General features: G+C 37.1%; 1 protein-coding gene across 16 annotated transcripts in view; it reads right to left on the bottom strand.

The window, feature by feature from the left end:
* LOC115218961 (mothers against decapentaplegic homolog 4) overlaps positions 1 to 20,531 on the bottom strand; it is a 253,163-nt gene that overhangs the window by 138,177 nt on the left and 94,455 nt on the right. For all 16 annotated transcript variants that reach the window (XM_036508856.1, XM_036508850.1, XM_036508852.1 and 13 more), the window contains one exon: positions 10,976 to 11,139. The gene's annotated coding sequence lies outside the window, so the exon portion shown is untranslated. The remainder of the gene's footprint in view (positions 1 to 10,975; positions 11,140 to 20,531) is intronic.

Here is a 20,531-nt window from a genome sequence, read left to right as displayed (position 1 = left end):
GTGAAAGTGTTTGAGAGTGAAGCATTCACATTTTTACATTTCTACTGACTGGTATATTATATTTTATGGAAAACTCCTTAAAAATTAAGACTTTCGGAGGTATTTAATGTGTATTGAATATTGAGTCATTTCTCATACTAAACACAATCCACATTGCAGCATGCCAAGGTACAGGCAGTGCTCACCTGCTGATAAAGAGTAGCATAATGCATAATATATTCCATATGTATATAAAAGTACAATAGAGCTTTTATATACATATACATACAATATGTATGTATGCATACACATATACATATACATACAAGTAGATCTGTGAAGATTCACAGAATGAATATTTCATGCAGAAATGGTTTGACAGTCCTTAGAAGTTTCAGGCTCTATATCAACTGCCATCAGCGAAATGAACTAACACCATACATACATGTAGAACACACACACACACACGTTTGTTGTTAACATTTATATTTACAAATGCACATACTTATCTCACATAACTGACATATGTGTGCATATGTACGTGTGTATTAGACACACATACATTGTATGCATTGATGTATACCCACAGCTGCAAGTATATATATAAATAAAAATGTACAAATAATGCATCCACACATGTATAGACACACTTGTTTGTATACACATACAAATCTTCCATATATATATATACATATATATATATACATACATGCATATATATATATATATATATTTACACACACACACACATATATGTATGTATGTGTATACGTTATCTGTGTAATGTTCTTGCGAGTGTTTCAATAGAAATTATGGCACTTTTCTTTCTCTACACAGACATGCACACAAACATGTGCATGTGTGCACAGATACACACACAAACAATTATATTTACCATTTACTGTTGTTTTTTTTTCTTCTAAATATAACGAAACAAAACCAGAAAGCAACATACTATGACAACAAAATATACATTATGCATAAGCAGATCGGGCGGTGGTGTTGATGATGATGAATAATGACAAACTATTATTTAGTTATAATATCACCTAAGTCTTAATAAATACAACAAAAAGAACTTTCTAAATGGCTTCATGGCAAAGAGAGAGAGAGGGGGAGGAGAATGGGTGTATGAGGAGATATGTGTGAGGGCGGTGGCAGTGGTGCCAAGGTAACTGTTCTATTGTTCAATGGTTAATAAATTAGGGAGGGTAAAAATTATGGGGTGGGGGTGGGGTGGTCTGGTGGCAGGTAGAGGTGGGGGGAGACATGAAAAAGATTGTTTCCTTTGTATTCCATATTAAATGGATTTATGATAATGATAATGTTTTTTCTTTTCTTTTTCTACTAAAAAAGGGGGAGGTGGTGGATAAGGGTGGGGTGAGGTGGGTGCGAGTAAGGTGGGATGAAGTTGGGTGGGGGATGACATCACAGAAACAACAACACGATGCAGTGGTGATGGTGGTGGCGGTATGGAGTGGAGTGGGGTGGGTCACAGTAAGTGATAACGTAATAAACCACACAAAAAAGAAAAAATATGTGGTCATATGGTTAAGAAGTTTGTTTTCCAGCCATGTGGTTCCAGGTTCAATCATATATGACATCTGTGGTAGTCTCAGATTGATCAACATGTGAAATTTTTTATATAGAGGCATGGCATGCATATTTAACTAATGAGAGAGACAGAAGATGGAAGATACAAGATTCTTTATTGATTACTACAATTGTTTCAACCCATCTAGCGCCAATCAATCCCTCATGGGTGGGATTCTGAACATCTAGTTTAGGTGTATCTCTCAGTGTAGATGTGTTCTCTTAGGTGATTTCAAACAGTAACTTGATAAAATATTTTGTTTAGAAAGATTTCTTCTTGGTCTTCATATATATTTACATAGACATACACACACCCACACACATATATATACAGATATATAGATACACACACACATATACATATAAATATACATACATATACACACACATACATATATATACGTACATATAGATATATATAAATATATAAATATATACATACATTTCCACTACTTTAAGAAAATTTCTCTCAGATAATGTTTACTCAAAAATAACTCACGAAGATATGGAGGTAAAAACAATGAAATATCACAAGTACAAAGACCATTTGAGAACGTCAACGTTTCTAGATTAGCCAAATAAATATAATTCCTTTCTCTCTATTCTATTGCTTCGGTTCTCACCGTTAAAATATATGTTTACTAGATAACTCACCTGGGTGGAAGGGGAGAGAACATGAATCTTCGCTCGTACATTTTGAATTTGCTAGTACTGGCAGTCTGAGCGTGTTCGTCTGAGGGGTATGTTCATTCTTTTAGTGCTTTCAAATCCAAAATTAAGAAATGTTGAGCTGACGAAGGAAATGCTGAGTTTTATTTGGCTAATCTAGAAACGTTGACGTTCTCAAATGATCTTTGTACTTCTGATATTTCATTGTTTTTACCTCCATATCTTCGTGAGTTATTTTTGAGTAAACATTATCTGAGAGAAATTTTCTTAAAGTAGTGGAAATGGCTAAAAAACTTTTTGGCTGCTATTTCTAGAAAGTTCAGTATGTGGCAAAGTAATTTATTTTACTAAGCCCTAATTATATAATGTAACATTTTGAATTCGCCTTAAATGGTCCTTTTACATACTGAACACTACTTTGGTGAAATTGATTAATAACTAATTAATTTTACCCTCAATTGTTGATATATATATATATATATATATATATATACATATGCATATACATAGATATATATATATCATACATACATATACATATACACACACATACACATACATATATACACACACACACCACACACACACACAACATATATAGCTAAAAGAAAAAAGGGACTTAAAAAATCCTGGTAGTGTTAGAAAAATTTGGTTAAATGTTCAACAATGAGATATCAGTAAATAATATATGTTAATAGAATACAGATCCCAGGTAAATCCTCATGCATGACAGGTAAATCCAATAATCCTTTTGCAGAATTTTGAGAAATTAATTGCCAAATTTTTTCAGATGTTCATTTGGAATTTTACCAGTTTGGATGACCTTGATAATATTTTCAAAGATATTATTATTAATTTTAATGATATTATATATATATGTAAATTTGAAATTTACAGAAAAACAAGATACGGACAGGTATATGAACAACAAGTAGGTGTATTAGTTTGATGCTTGGGAAAGTGAGAAAGTCTTTTACATTTCGAGCATATGCTCTTAAACTGAAAGAAATAAGAGAAAATGAACAGAGAGAGGATAAAAGAACATGTGGATTTAGCGATCAAGCATACCCTTCGGTTGGGGAAAAAAGGTTTGACAGAAGAGATAGAAAGACGGGGAGATGATAAAGTATTGGTGATCCTAAAACAAGGGTGCATGTATGTGAGAATGTGTGTGTGCATGCATCTGTAATGTGCAGGTGTGTAGATGATGGTGTGTGGGTGTGAGGATGATGGTGTGTGGCGTGGGTGCTGGGAAGTGGCCAGTGCTAGTGTGTGTGAAGTGGAGTGGTGCAGAGTGGCATATCACAGAGTGGTGTGATATGGTGGTTTGGAGTGGAGGTGTGGGGTAAGTGGGAGTGGGGTGTGTGGTGGTGGAGGGGTGTATCAATGAAGAGAGAAAGTGGGTAGGAGTGAAGAGAGAAGATTAATTCCTGTTCACAAAGGCAGGAGTCCAGATGGCCCCTGTGCAAAGACAATCCAAACACAGACAGGTGTTGTAGTGAATGGCATGAGACTGGGGTGCCATTGCCAAGTCTAATGTCTCGGAGGTGCTCTTATGTAAAGAAATCCCTTAACACATCTTTTTGAATCATTAAAAAAGATTTCTTTGTCTTAATGTTATATGGATTATTAGTTTACTCTTCACTACACCCACACAACGGTTTTATTACCATAAAACCAGGATTTTCTACACTTGGTGAATTTTAGTATTAGAGCATGGTAAGCGGACGTTAAACGATGATGATGATGATTTGGAATCTGACGGTGTTGATAGCCCAGAACTTCGGTTGAACACTTCCCTGGAAATGCCCTACCTTTATATATATATATATATATATATATATATATATATATATATATATATATATATATATATATATATATATATATATATTACCTTTTACTTGTTTCAGTCATTAGAATACGGCCATGCTGGACACCACCTTGAAGAATTTTTAGTGAAAGGACTTGATCCCAGTACTTATTTATTTTTTAAGCCTAGTACTTATTCTATCGGTACACACGCAATCACACACACACACATGCAACACATGATGGGCTTCTTTCAGTTTCCACATACCAAATCCACTTGCAAGGATTTGGTTAGCACAGGATTATAGAAGAACAAACTTGCACAAAGCACCATGCAGTGGGACTGAACTCAAACCTATTGGTTGGGAAGCAAATGTCTCAACCACATAGCCACGCACCTATATGCCAATAAAGAGGAGATAGAAACTTAATGATATATTGGGCAGCTGGTGGTTGCTATGAGACAAACTGTTCAGTGACATAGAACAGATCTGTGGAATGGAGCAATGTTCCAACCAGAGTGAAGATGATGTGGTAATGAAGTGGTACTGTAGTCAGAGCCATAAAAGTTCAAAGACAGTCCCAGGGAAGGATTGGAATAAAGTTGAGAGAATGGAATATGAGGTAACAAGAAGAGGAGCTATATGTTAGGTAAAACACAGGGAAGTTGAATATGAGAGGTTTTCCAATATTTTGTGAGGAGAGAATCAGAGGTGCGAGGGGTTTGGAACCACAAAGGAGATGTTAGTGCAGACCAAGATGTTGTCGAGGAAAAGTGCGTATGAAATGACTGCAGCACATTCACTCTACTGATGTCAAGAAGAAGCATGGAAATGTTACTTTGAAAGGAGGTAAGTAGCAGCTATATAGAGGGACCAGTTACCCAATCAAAAGTAAGATTACAGATGTGAATGAAGGGAGGGCAACTGCGCTATCAAGGGTAGTTGCTGAGCTGTTGAAAATATCAGGCGAAATAGGACATATGCTAGTCATTTGTATAGTCAATCAATGAGTACAGGGAGAAGTCATATCCAATAATTAGTGTAACAGTATCATCGTCAAGTATTACAATGGTAAAGGAAATGCTCTAGAAAAAAAAAACAGCAACAACAAAGACATCACCTTAATGGAATGAGTTATAAAAGTAACAGAACAAGTTATACCAAAACTAATTAGGAAGAGAATTAGCTTAGATGAGATGTAGTTTGGGTTTGTGCCAGGACATAGTACCACTGATGCTCTCTACCTAGGCTGACAATTACGCAGAAGACGTGTAGACTGGAGAGAAATGAAGGCAGTATGCTCTGTTGGATGTGCAACCTCAGTATGCTTGTATGACAAAGTGCAAAAGTATTGAGAGAAAAGTTGGGCATAAAAGGAATAAAATGCAGTATGCAAGGGAGAAGACCATGTTGGTTTGGACATGTGATGCGTATGAATGAAGACAGCTGAATAAAGAAGTGCCGATCACGGAAAGTTGATGGTACCAATGGAAGAGGAAGACTCAGGAAGACATGGAATGACGTGGTAAGGACCAATCTCAGGATATTGGACCTCACGGAGGAAATGGCAATGGACTGAGAAGTCTGGTGATATGAGGTCCTTGAGAAGAACCACCCACGTCAGCAAAATAGAGTTCTAGAAATGTTGTGTGTTCCACCCACACGTAACAAGAAAACTTTTCACACATCCTACTCCAACAAACCAAATTACATCTCTTCTCTTCCTTACATCTTCTTTCATACACTATGCTTACCTCTCACTCTCCAAACCTGTCCTCACAGCCCTGTTCACTGTATCATTGCTATCCAGTAGCCCCCACCCCTCTATATACCCAGGTTTTCATCACTCACTGCATTCTCTTCCCCCACTCTCTACTCATGCTTCTTTGGCAATGTCCTGCCACTTATATCATTACCTCTGTACCTCAAGGGTATGCCCTGGCACTTGTCCCCATCTATCTCTCCTTTTATTCGACCATCCCATTTATATTCTGATCCCTGTCCCTTTGAGTATGCCTGGCACTTTGCTACCATCTCTCTCCTGTTCTCTCCCACTCTCTCTCTCTCTCTCTCTCTTCTCTTTCCTCCTGCTTTTCCTTCTGGCTGGGTAACCATGTATCTCCTTTACAACCGCACACCTGTTTCTGTCCTCATTCCTGATCAATTTCCCTCTCTCTCTGGTTAGATAACCATGGACCTCTTCCACAGCAAGACACCTGTTTCTGTTTCTCTGTCTCACTTTCATCATTTTCATAACATTTTATCATCTGACACAAAATCACCTCCTCAAATGCCCTCACCCCTTTCAAAGGATCTTTTGTCTTGCAAGTTACTTGGTGACCCTGCCAGTGCTGATGCCATGTAAAAAAGCATCCAGTTCACACTGTAAAGTGATTAACATTTGAAAGGGCATCCAGCTGTAAAACCCATGCCAAAACTGACATTGCCTGTGCTTGTGCCAAGTAAAAAGTACTCATTTCACTCTGCTGGGGGGTTGGTGTTAAGAAGGGCATCCAGCCATAAAAACCCTGCTAAAACAGACACAAAAGTCTGGTGCAGGCTCCTGTCAAACCATCCAACCCATGCCAATATCGAAGAAGGACATTAAATGATGATAGTGATGATGATGTTCTTAGCTAAGAGCAAGAACTTTAGCTGACTTTTGTTGACCTGGAGAAAGCCTTTCACAAGATACCATGTTTTATAATTTGGCGGTCATTAAGGAAACTAGCTTCATATGAATGGTTTGCAAGAATATTGCAAATTGTGTATTGAGACATTATAAGCAAGGTGAGAGTTAACAAATTTATGAATTCAACAAGGAATTTAGTGTGTAGGTAGGTGCAAATCAGGGCTTGGTTCTCCAAGAACCTAGTCCTCATAGTTGAATCCATTTAAGATTTAGAAAAGAAATTCCAAATCGAGAAGCAAAACCAAGAAAAGAAACACCCTAAAATAAACCTAACAAAACAAAGGTTAATGGGAGAGGGTAGGGTCTACTCCTAGTTGGTATGCTGACATGCTTGATTATGCAGAAAAGGAACAGGCAGGAATTCTTTATGGTGTACTTACTATAAAATGTCCGTGCACAAGGAATGTAGTAAAATCATGTGCAGGCTGACAGAGAATAAGAATTTTGTAGTAAAAGTTGTCATGAAATGAATTCTTTCGAATGTACAGAAGGCGCCCAAGAATAAGATAACTTCTATTATCTTGGTGGTTTGCTTAGCTGTAGGAGTAAGTGTTCTGAAAGATTAGTACCCAAAATAAGTGGTAGAAAGAGTTCAGGGAACTATTATCCCTGTTGTCAACAGAGATTCTCTCTCTCTCTCTCTCTCTCTCTCTCTCACCACATTGTATGTTACTTGTGTACAAAGTGTGATGCATCATGGGCACTGAATGTGGACGACATGCAAAGGCTGAAGATAAATGGGGCAGGCATACTCCATTAGACATTTAATGTTAATGTGAATGAAGGTGGTGAGATAGCAAAAATGTTAGCATGCCGGGTGAAATGCTTAGCAGTATTTCATCTGCCCGTTAAGCTCTGAGTTCAAATTCCGCCGAGGTCGACTTTGCCTTTCATCCTTTTGGGGTCAATAAATTAAGTACCAGTTACACACTGGGGTCGATATAATTGACTTAATCCCTTTGTCTGTCCTTGTTTGTCCCCTCTATGTTTAGCCCCTTGTGGGCAATAAAGAAATAAGAAACGTTAGCACGCCGGGCGAAATGCTTAGCGGTATTTCGTCTGTCTTTACATTCTGAGTTCAAATTCTGCCGAGGTCAACTTTGCCTTTCATCCTTTTGGGGGTCAATAAATTAAGTACCAGTTGCATACTGGAGTTGTTCTAATTGACTCCCCGCCCCACTCCCAAGAAAATTTCAGGTCTTGTGCTTAGAGTAGAAAAGAATATTGGTGTGCATGGACAATAGAACACAAATAAGCTCTGGAGAAAAACTAAATAGGGGGAGGAGGGCTTAAGTAATTAAATTTTCTTAAATTTTCAATTCATAATTTTTATATTTATTATCAGTATATAAAATGATAGAGATTTAAGACACTCATTCAAATTGTGTTGAAAAAGCAATTGAACTGCCCTTCAATTTTGCATTTCAAACACACACATACACACACAGGGACATTTAATAATCGTTTCTATAATAGACACAAAGTCTGAAATTTTTGGGGAAGGGAGCCAGTCAGTTATATTGACCCCAGTGCAGAACTGGTATTTATTTTGTCCCAAAAGAATGAAAGGTAAATTTGCCCTTGGTGAAATTTGAACTCAGAACGTAATGATGAGCAAAAGGCTACTGAGCATTTTATTTGGCATGCGAATAATGATTCTGCCAGCTTGCTTGTCTTAAAGGGACATTAAATAATGCAATCTTAAATACACCAAGACTGTCAATAAATAAATAAATAAATAAATAAGGGTCATAGCCGGAAAAACCCTTTGATCATTTTGATCACTGGCCTGTTTTATCAAACCTGGCCTGGGGCTACATAACATAAATACAATAAAGGTAAAATTACATTTGTATGTTAAGCTTTGTTGCTAAATGGCAAAGATAGTGATAATGATGACAAGGGAAATAACAAAAACAACAACAACAACAATAGTAATACCATGCAATCAGATTAAAGGGGGGGGTGAAAAAATTGTAAAACTATATAGCACACGTGTCTTAAATTAACAAGCTTCATTAAAAAAAAAGAAGGAAAAAGGCTGAGACCAAACAAGGAAAAAAAGGAACAATATACTAAATTAAAAGATTAAAGTATCTTCATGACTCAACTGTCTGACTGTCTGTCTGTTCTCCCCTCTCTCTCTCTCTCTCTCTCTCTCTGATGGTTGCCATGAAGACAAGTTGTAGAAATGTAAATATCAAATTAAGAGCTAATTAAGCAACAATTTGATTATGGTAATGAATTAGTTTTAATTCAATAAAGCTAGAAGGGAGAAGAGGGACGGGGGATGGAAAGAAAGAGAGAGTGGGGGAGATAGACAGACAGACAGACTTTGTGAAATGTAGGTAAATATGAGTTGTATGTGTGTGTGTGTGTGTATGTAATATGTGTGTGTGTGTGTATGTAATATGTGTGTGTATGTAATATGTGTGTGTGTGTGTGTGTGTGTATGTAATATGTGTGTGAGTATATATATATAATTAGTGATATTGTTGATGGGGTGGTGGTGGTTTATGTGGAGGTGATGGCTGATGTGGTAGTGGTGGTGGTGGTGGTGTGATTGTTGTTATTTGGAGGAGGTGAGGAACAAGAACTAGTGTTGTATCAATTGTGATGGTAATGGAGATGGTAGTGGTGCTGGTGGTTGTGGTTGTCAAACAGAGAAAGAAAAAAAAGAAAGAATTACTGTTGTGATGGTGGTAGTGGTAGAGGCGTCAAACAATGAAAAAAATTATTGTCAAATAGAACAGAAAAAAAAGTTAGTTTTTTTTTATTGCTTTCATTGTTGTGATGGTGATAGTAGTGATGGTGGTGGTTTGTAAAAATACCCCCCCCCCAAAAAAAAACACAAACTAAACACAGCAATCATTGAGAATCTAAAAAGATGGTAGAGTGAGATAGACCTAGATTGGAACACAGAATTAATAATAATGGTCACGGTTTTCAGACACACCCACAACCTTTTCCCCTCCTTGCTCATCTCTCAAAAGCTATCATTATTCATTATTGGATCATCAAAACCAACACTGGCAGCTGCCAGAATATATGTAAATAATGAGTGTGTGTGTGTGTGTGTGTGTGTGTGTGTAATATATACTCACGTTAATATAGAAAATACACAAGATGGTGAGCTAGTAGAAATGTTAGCACGCTGTGGCAAAATGCTCAACAGCATTTAGCCTGTCTTTAACATTCCCAGTTCAAATCCCACCAAGGTTCATTTTGCTTTTCAATCCTTTTGGGGCTGACAAAATGAGATCAGCCTTCATCACTTCTTCCTATGTGTTCCTCTCTAGTCCTCATCATCACTATCAGTATACATCTGCTTTGCATGTTGGCATCGATACAAGGGGTCATGATGGTTTGAATTACCTCTGATAGCCTTAGAATTGGGGTCCACAAATTGCTCAATTAAGCAAGACATGGTTTCAATGGCTGGAAGCCCTAATCATCAACCACAGTTTTTCGTGTATGACAAATCCATTTACATTCTTTTTATAAATTTAATTTTTAACACTGGCTGGTCACACTCAACTGGCTAGAAGCAGTAAATGTATGTGAAAGAGTAAATTAGAATTAAAACTTTTTGATACCACCCCTGGTTCTCTGATAAAAACAACCTGTTTTAAAGAGATCAAAGTTGAAAACCTTTCATCAAAACTTCATGTTAAATATGTATATGCGTGGCTGTGTGGTAAGAAGTTTGCTTTCCAACCACATGGTTCTAGGTTTAGTCCCACTGCATGGCACATTGGGCAAGTTGTTCTGCTATAACTCCAGTTTCCATCTACACATAAATGTGTAGATGGAAGCTGAAAGAAGCCCATTGTATGTGTGTGTGTGTGTGTCTTTATGTCTCCTTGCCTTGGGATCGTGTGACAGTTGTAAATGAAAGTCAATGTCATACAAGCAGTATCATTAATTTCCAATATTCTGCAAGAACACGTCTGGCTTTGGGAAAATATTACTTTGCTTGGAAAGAGGTGACAAGGGCATCTGGCTATAGAAAATCTGGCTCAATAAACTCTATCCGACTTATGCAAACATGGAAAAGTGGACTTTAAAATAATGATGACGATAATAATGATAAGGATTGTATGAAACACCAACTTAATAAGGACAAAGTTATTTTACTAAATTCTTCATTATTTTCAAAACCAAAGGTAGCGTATTTCAACAGACAAAAGGAATAAAACAGAAAAGACATGCAAAACACTACACTTACTTGTATTAAAATACTGTTAAATTGTGGCCCAGATGGAGACTTCTTTCACAAATTATTGTCATTGTATAGTCCCTCCTAGGCCAATAAATATTTTCATGGTCTCTGCTGTTTTTCTCATAAATCTCAGTCACTTACTTCCCAATTATGGTCATTTCTGTAGAATTCTGAAAGAGAAAAAAAATGGTTAAGTTAGTTTAATTAGTAGTCTTATTGCTAATTCTACATCTGCAATATAGTGGTATGTTTAACCCAATGGTTCTTAACTGATCCCAGTAAGATTTGTGGTGGTCAAAGTAACAAAATAATAAACTGGGGATCCACAATAGTATTTTAAAGACCCCTGAAAAATGTTTGCTTTAGATGTATGTATTGCATACAACTAGGTTTTCTTTCTCTAACATTTTACATAATTCAACCTACATAAAAGTTCATGTGTGGAAAACAAAATATGAATTTTGAAGGAAGTTTCTATGAAAGTAGTTTTTAAAGATCAAATGGCTATGGGGGTCCAAGGGATCCATAAGTTTAAAAAATGCTTGAGAAACACTGGTTTAATCCTTTAGTATTTCAACTGGTCATATCTGGTCAAAATATTCTACCTGTTTTGTGTTCCAACTGGCCAGATTTGGCCTCTCACACCTACCCTATAATGGACATTCAAAAAATATACAGTCACATCACTGAAATCTCATAGCTACAAGATAATACATGATTAAATCAATCTGTTAAGTGGTTGGCATTAGGAAGAGCATCCAGCCATAGAAACCATGCCACAACAGACAGAGTTGAAATCTGGACAACTCCCTGCTAGCCAGCTCCATATCAAACTATCCAAACCATGCCAGCATGGAGAACAGATGTTAAACGATGATGGTGGTGGTGGTGGTGGTGGTGGTGATGATGATGATGATGATGATGATGATGATGAATGTGTATAAATAAGCATTACATTTGACAAAGTAATCTGAATGCTAACGTGTTGCAAAGAGGCTACACATTTTGGAGAGAGGACGGATACAGAGAATTATATGAAAGTCCCGCTTCTTGGCCGGTACCTAACCATGACCAGAAAAAGAACAGGTAGGAGGAAATAATGTGAAACATAAAGTGAGAGAATGAGAGAAGAGGAAGTGGAGCAAATAGGGATAAGAAATAAGGGTGGAGGTAAGAATGATGGGAGAGGAAAAAAGAACAAAAAGGAACAGTGAGAAAAAAAAATGTAAGTGAAAATATGAGAGAGAAACATGAGAAAGAGAGGTAAAGAAAGACAAGACAGAAATAAAAGCAAAAGTGAAAGGGACAGCAAAACTTGTTTTAAAAAAGAAACAAAGAAAAATTCTTTCTAAATCTGGCACAAGGCTAGTAATATTAAGGGGAGGGGAAGTTGATTACACCGCCCCTGGTACCCAACTGGTACTTATTTTATCGAGCTCCTGAAATACAAAAGACAAAACCAAACATCTGCAACATTCAAACACAGAATATAGTATAGTTCTATATTTAAGAGATGAGGAATTATGTACATTATTTACATTATTTACATTTTTTATATTTGACGGATATCTGTCCTCAACTTGCCCACGGGCATATGGCGTAGTGGTTAAGAGCGCGGGCTACTAACCCCAAAATTCCGAGTTCGATTCCAGGCAGTGACCTTAATAATAATAATAATAACAACATCAAAAAATACCTTAGGAATGAGAACCCAGGTTCAAAATTTCTCCAAGACACCTGATGAAGGCTGTAGGGTATATCAGCTGAAACGTTGTGTTAACAACAAACAAGATGAGGACAAATATCCGTCAAATATAAATAATGTAAATAATGTACAGAATATAATATTGTAACTGGAAAAAATATCACTGAGCACTTTGTCCAGTGATGTTCACAATGTTATCAGCTAATGAAAATTGAAGATTAACAAAATAAACTCTTTTGGGCAGTGAGGGAGAATCTTTTTGTTCTGTATTGCCTCAGTTGATCATGTTGGAGCTGTTTGTAGGGAAAATCTTTTGGAGAGAGCCATACAATCCAGGGGAATATTTATCTGCTTAACCCTTTTGGTATGAACCTGCTCAAGACTGCTCCTGGTTCTATGATACAAACCCCCTGTTGCAAAATCATCTAAATTAAAAACTTTAATCAAAATTTAATTCTAATTTCTGTTCCAAACATAAGCTTAAAAATGATTAAGCTATTCTAATGTATTTTACAAAACTCTTCATTATTTTCAAAATTAATTGAAACGAAGACAGTGTGTTTCAATAGGAATAAGGTAACAAAAGGGTTTTAATGTCGTTTTTTTTTTTTTTTTTTTTTTTTTTTAGTGGCTAGTAGAGATGACACTGTTGCAACCATCCAGACTGGACATGAGACCCCAACCCCACAGCTCATAGTTTCCTACCTACCTATGTTTTTATATGTGGATACCAACCTCAAGGTGGTGCCCCAGAATAACTGCAGTCTTATGACTGAAAAAAGATACAGACAGGTCATTAACTATATCAATTTTTCAAGTTTAGAAGAGTCAACAAAGGACATAAGTAATTTCTCTCATCCTCCTTTATTTATTAGGTATTAAAAAAAAGCAAGGCCATGCGATAGTCCCTTTGTGGTTCCACGATCTGCTACAAATAGTAGATAAATCTCTTTCCACATACCAGAATCTTATCAAAAGAGGAAGGACATATTGAGTAATTTTGTTCTACATATACTATACTTGGAAGGAGGAAAAAAAAAACAACCTAAAACATGGATATCACTACCAAAACAATCTTTTATCATTGATCTGCTAGATCAAGAGTGACCTTGGACTTATAGGACCTTGGAGCTTATAGGAAAAAATATTTTTCAATGAAATTGCAGCCGAGCATCAACCCACTAAAAAGCCTTTATGTGTATGGGCCCACTAGATGTTTTTTTTTTCCTTTTTTTTTCATATTAAATTCCAATATAAAGGTATTTTTAGAAAATTTCATTAAAAAATTACCCATTTTTTCTAAAAGTTATGAGGACTTGTGTGAATTTCCTGAAACTCCTTACCTCACCCTTGGAAAAAGTTTTTCACCAAGAGGTTCCAATATATATTTCTTTACTACCGACAAGGGGCTAAACAAGGACAGACAAAGGGATTAAGTCGATTACATTGACCCCAGTGCGTAACTGGTACTTAATTTATCGACCCCGAAAGGATGAAAGGCAAAGTCGACCTTGGCGGAATTTGAACTCGGAAAGTAATGACAGACGAAATATGGCTACGCATTTCGCCTGGCCTGCTAACGTTTCTGCCAGCACACCGCCCACAAGTTCCAATATAATTGTAATCTACACATCTGAAGTGTACCAGTACAAAATTTTCATTAAAAAATATCCATTCTTTCTGGAAGTTATGTGGAAACATATTCAGTGGGGGGGGGGGTAGACACTCATGTGTGGATGCCATTGTAGGGTCAACAGGGTTTTGGAAACATCTAAATTACAATTCAAGAAGACCTATGCACATACGCACACACATTCTCACACAGACACCTACAGACACAAGCCTTCTTCTATACATGCAGGATGTGTTCTGAGTGCATGAAGCATTTAACAGTTGACCTTTAACCTGAGGGTGTCATCCTTAGAGTACACAACTATCAACATTAGACAACTATTTAGATACAATGGGACAAATCCGACAGTGAAGAGGAAATGCGATGGTCCCTCTCTCTCTCTCTTTCACACACACACTGAAAACATGACAACAGAGGTATTGTACAACTACATGCAGACTACACACACATACACATAAAATGACACAACACTGCACATACACATGCCACAAGATACACACACTTGCACACACAGTAACACAAACACAGCATATACACATGCCACAAAATACACAAACACAAACACACAGTGACACATACACTGCGGGAACTAATACCTCACAATAGTGAAATGTACTGGAGTCAACCCAACTTACTAAAAATAACAGACTGATCTTCCTCAAATCACAACCTGCCTTCTTAAGCATAACAAAAAAACAAAAAATACATTGGATGATGGATTCCTAGATATATAAAAAGTCAAGATTATACGCACACAAACAAACTGACAAATACACATCAACTATCAACTCTCTACATCAATTAGTTCCATCCCCTACATCATTGTTTCTCAACCATTTTTTGTAGACTGCTTTGATTCCTATTTTACTAAGGTGGACTGTCATAACCATTCACTGTTTAAAAAAATTCCATTGTATTTTTATAATTAAAAATTATAAAGAATAGTATTCAAAAATTGTTAAAAATATTTGGTGTATTCTAAGTCCCCTCCAAAATTATCCCCTTTCACTCCAGTCTCAGCCCCATATACTCCCTAACAAGTGTGAAAGTACTTTTACTTACACAAAACCAACAGGGTCATAGACTCCAATAATGTTACCTTGATTACATAAATATAAAGCACAGTGAACCTTGTCCTCAGCAAACTCTTCAACCTCTGTCTTTTTCAACAGAGATATATCCCAATCTTTGAAACTTGCTACAGTGTGCTTCATTCCTAAAGCCAGATTAAAACCCATATAGGCCCTTAGCACTTAAAAGATTTTGGTGCCCTCCTCCCCTATATATAATTCAAAATATAAACAATAATAAACCATAAGATAATTTTAAAAAAATTTTTCAAAATGAAACAAAACTTGCAGCAAGATGGAAAATAATGGTTACTTTTGTATACTTCCAAATCATTTATATTTGAAAAGTTTTTAACTTTTTGTAATTGCGAAGGTTTTGATCAGATCCTCACTATGACACCACAAACACTTTAAAATTATATTTCCAATCACATAAACCACTTTGAATATTATTTTAGCGAGTTTCTTTTGTGCCATGAACCATTTACTATTTTTGTACACAAACACCCCACCTCTCTTGATGCATTATGTGTATACTTATTTTGCTCAATGGTTAATTTTCCTGCCCTGCTCATTCTCAAGAATAGTAAATCATTGGATTCTGCTAACTATTATCTTACCACACTCACTACTTCTAATAACTCAAAAGTTATAGAAGACAGCCATTGAGAGTAACCTTCTCCAACACACTGAATCCCTTTCCTTGCTTATGGCTTTCATAAACCACACTACTCTCTGATGTCATTCACCAGCAAACTCTTGTTCTTGGCTGTTATGTTGCTCTATTTCAGTTCTGAGTAGGTATCGAACTGAGTTTGGTGACTTTTGTATTTGTATTTTGTTAATTTGTACAACTAATAGTTCTAATTTGCACACTGCTTTGTGTTGCACATGGATTTTTGGGTTCTGCTTTAATCAGCGTATATTTTTGAGTATATATTGCTCACATATTCACTCCATTTTTGGTTAGTTGGCATTCAAGTAAATTGATAATGCTGTATTAAAACATAACATTGGCAAATTTGATAAAAGCAGTGTTGTTGTTGTTATTCCTTGGTATCAATAAATCTTTCAACTGTGGCACACAAATTGCCAGCCTGGGTTCCCCTCTGCTCTCTTGGATTGGTAGGTTTCTGTCAGATTGCGTCATAGCCATCATATGCTAATGGAGATCTCTCTGACCCACTCACTATATCAAGTCTGGTATGTCCCAGTGATTGGATATCTCCAATATCTCCCCAATACCTATACATCTGTAACCTATGTGCTGTCACTTCCAACAGACACATCTATGCAGATGATACCACATTTCAGTGAGGCCATGCAAATCTTATCTTCCTTTAAACAGCATGACATATCACTGCACACATCAAAAATAAACCATAATTGCAATCCTTCAGGATTGTTTTCAATGCTAAACTTCATTATCACTGTCTAAAACAGACACAAGACAAGAAAGGTTTTGGAGTGGGTGGGTGTGTTGGGTGATTAACCCTTTAGCATTCAGGTTATTCTGTCAAATGTAATGCTTATTTATTCACATTGTTTTGAATTAATCATACATTATCTACCTGTTTTATGCTCAAAGTGGCCAGATCTGGCTTCTCACACCCACCCTACAATGCCATTCTAACAGTTGCCTCCTAGCCATAGGAGTGGCTGTGTGGTAAGTAGCTTACTTACCAACCACATGGTTCTGGGTTCAGTTCCACTGCATGGCACCTTGGGCAAGTGTTTTCTACTATAACCTCGGGCCGACCAAAGCCTTGTGAGTGGATGTGGTAGACAGAAACTGAAAGAAGCCCGTCGTATATGTGTGTGTGTGTGTGTATGTGCACACATATGTTTGTGTGTCTATGTTTGTCCCCCAACATCACTTGACAACTGGTGTGTTTCCGTCCCCGTAACTTGGCAGTTCAGCAAAAGAGACCGATAGAATAAGTACTAGGCTTACAAAGAATAAGTCCTGGGGTCGACTTGCTCGACTAAAGGTGGTGCTCCAGCATGGCCACAGTCAAATGACTGAAATAAGTAAAAGAGTATCTTGTAGCTTTGAGGTTTTTGATGAGGCAACATTGTAGGGTGGGTGTGAGAAGCTGGATCTGGCCACATTGAGCATAAAACAGGTAGAATATATTTTGGCAGGATATGGCTGGTTCAAATACTAAAGGATTCAATCAATTTTTAGGACTTGCCTGGGGTAAGGTTAATCTGATTAAAACATCACCTGGAATGAGGTGGAGAAGCTGTCCAAGTACAAAGATCACAAAATTGAACTAAACAGGTTTCGGTGGGTATGAAAGTGAAAAACAATACAAAAGAATATTTGAATCACTAAATATGATATAGAAGGCTCACAAACAAGAAGTATATAGGTGCTCACACCTCCACATATATTATATAAAGAAGCATCTCTGCTAGGCCCAACCCAGATTTTGTACAAAAAAACTTCTGATTGAAAAGCACATCTCAACTGGTATTTTGCTTGCAACACATGCCCTATACAATTACCACTTCACAAAATAACATACTTCATACACCAAACAAATCACAACCAACAACATAACACAACACATACTCTACACAACTGATTTCCTTGCCTAACTCTTCCCACAATTTAGAGACCTTGTGCCTATAATAGAAACAATATAACACAAATGCATTTGTGTCTGTTTGTCGCACTGGTGCAGATAGCCATGTTGGTAATATTACAGTATCATCAAGTGTCGCAAAATTCACTGAATCAAGAGAGCAATTTTCATTGACAAGTGCATTAGACAACTGACTATTACACACACACATACATGCACACACACCTCTAAATTTTATATTATTTTAAATAGTAACAAGCCCCTTGCTAAATACCATGACTGGCAATATTTCTAACAATACCATGCTCTTACATAATTGACATCCAACACCATAATATCAACAAATCGCACAGCACGTATGAAACACAAACACCAGCCAAACACAATAGCACAACTCACATTGTACATACTCTCATACTATGCATAACAAAAGAAATACTAAAATAACACCAGAAACAAAAAAACAAACCTCACAACAAAGCATAGAATACAATTATAATTTGACACTTCTAAAAGAAGAAGAAAGGAAAAAAACAATGCTGCACACACCTCATGCAGGACACCTGGTGGAGTAGTAGAAACTTGCATGAAAACGTTGAAAGAATAATTGATGACGCCGATGATGATGATAATCCTTTCTACTATAATCACAAGGCCTAAAATTTTGGGTTGAGAGGACTAGTTGATTACACCAGCCCCGGGGTCTCACTGGTACTTAAATTTACTGACCCCGAAAGGATGAAATGCAAAGTTGACCCCAGTGGAATTTGTAGAGACAGAAGAAATACCGTTAAGCATTTTGCCTGACATTCTAACAATTTTGTCAGCTTGCCACCTTAATAATAATAGTAACCATTTCTTATTTTGGCACAAGACCAGTAATTTCAATTACATTGGCTCCGGTGCTTAACTGTTACTTATTTTATCAACCCTGAAAGGATGAAAGGCAAAACTGACCTCGGTGGAATCTGAAGGCAGAATGTAAAGATGGATGAACTGCCGCTAAGCATATTATTTGGCATGCTAACAATTCTGCTATCTCACCACCTTAAAGATGATGATGATGATGATGATTTAAGTATAAATCTTTACTCTTTTACACTTTTACTTGTTTCAGTCATTTTGACTGCGGCCATGCTGGAGCATCACCTTTAGTCGAACAAATCGCACCCAGGGCCTATTCTTTGTAAGCCTAGAACTTATTCTATTGGTCTCTTTTACCAAACTTCTAGGTTTCGGGGACATAAACACACCACCATCGGTTGTCAAGTGATGATGGAGGGACACAGACACACACACACACACATACACATATATATATATATATATACACAACAGGCTTCTTTCAGTTTCTGTCTACAAGTCCTGTAATTTTTAGCAGATATTTTTCACAGGTGTTTCTAATTAATGCACAAACAGGTGCAGGAGTGGCTGTGGGGTAAGTAGCTTGCTTACCAGCCACATGGTTCCGGGTTCAGTCCCACTGCATGGCACCTTGGGCAAGTGTCTTCTACTACAGCCTCATGCTGACCAAAGCCTTGTGAGTGGATTTGATAGACAGAAACTGAAAGAAGCCCGTTGTATATATGTACGTGTGTGTGTGTGTGTGAGTGTGTATGTTTGTGTGTCTGTGTTTGCCCCCCCCCCCCCCACCAACAGTAAGTCCTGGGGTCAATTTGCTCGACTAAAGGCGGTGCTCCAGCATGGCCACAGTCAAATGACTGAAACAAGTAAAAAAGTAAACAAGATGATGCAAATTTTGAGAGGATGGCTTTAGCTGATTACATTGAACCTGATAGTAGACTGGTATTTTAGAATTTGAACTCAGAATGTAAGGAGCTAGAATTTAGTTCGATGTGTGTCACAACACTGATAAGTTTGCCAATCCACCACCCTTGCTAATTGGCACCCGGTTAGTTATGACAACAAAGGTTCCAGTTGATTTAATCAATGGAAACAGCTTGCTCGTGACACAGATACCCTTCATGGAATTCTCAGGGAGACTCAGTACGACACAGAATGTGACAAGGCTGGCCCTTCTTGAATTACAGGTACAACTCGTTTTTACCAGCTGGGAGGACTGGAACAACATGAGATAAAGTGGCTTGCTCAAGGATGGAACGTGTCACTAAGAACTGAACTCACAACCTTATGACCGCAAGCCGCATACCCTATGCCACGACTTTACACTGCCTTTGATAACTTCTAACAATGACACAAGGCTAAAAATTTGGTGGAGGAGTAATTTATTAAATTGATCCCAGTGCATAACTGGTACTTTATTGGATTGGTTTTGAAAGGATGGTATGATTCCTTTAGCAAAATTAGAACTGAGAATGTAGACAGCTGGAACAAATACCACAGGGCATTTTGTCTGTTGCTCTAAAATTTCTGTTAATTCCTCACCCTAATAATAAGAAGAAGAAACCAGGAAAAACTTGGAATTAATTTCTTAGTGTATCATTGTTGGAATACATTTTATTTTCTGGTGAGCCCCAATTATTAACAATTGATTTTTTAACTGGTTAAAAGGGGAGTAAAGGGTCACTAAAATATTGACCCT

Source organism: Octopus sinensis, linkage group LG14 (assembly GCF_006345805.1).
Source record: "Octopus sinensis linkage group LG14, ASM634580v1, whole genome shotgun sequence".
Classification (NCBI taxonomy): Eukaryota; Metazoa; Mollusca; class Cephalopoda; order Octopoda; family Octopodidae; genus Octopus; species Octopus sinensis.
The sequence above is the reverse complement of the archived record's forward strand: the minus strand, read 5'-3'. Positions and strand labels throughout refer to the sequence as shown.